Source organism: Arachis ipaensis, chromosome B10 (assembly GCF_000816755.2).
Source record: "Arachis ipaensis cultivar K30076 chromosome B10, Araip1.1, whole genome shotgun sequence".
Classification (NCBI taxonomy): Eukaryota; Viridiplantae; Streptophyta; class Magnoliopsida; order Fabales; family Fabaceae; genus Arachis; species Arachis ipaensis.
In genome coordinates, this window is record NC_029794.2 from 126,695,874 (window position 1) to 126,696,357 (window position 484).

Here is a 484-nt window from a genome sequence, read left to right on the forward strand (position 1 = left end):
TTACTTGACATAATCATCACATATTTGTTAGTAAATTATATAAAAAAATTTTAAAGGTATCTAAATTATTTTTATATAATAAAAATGATACATTTAAAAAATATTTTTATATAATTTATTAACAAATATATACGTGATATTTATCATAATTTTTATTTTCAATAAAAAATATTCAACATTATAAAAGTCTCATAAAGCAACCCAGTAAAGTAAGTTTAAAAATCCAATTTCAGTTTTCACTCCTGTTACGGTCTGGCCCAGAGTCCCAGAGGGTCGACCCGACCCGGACGCCACCCGAATCGGACACATGCCCCACAACGACCCGGACACGCGTCCAGGATAGCTCATGCACAGCTAGGGGTAACCTCCCTGAAAACATGGGCCTGTTCTCATCGGGCCCACCTCTGACAGGTATATAAAGGGGAGACTTGCTCTCCCCCAAAGGTACGTCACATACTTTATCACCCCATCCGCCTGCACATCT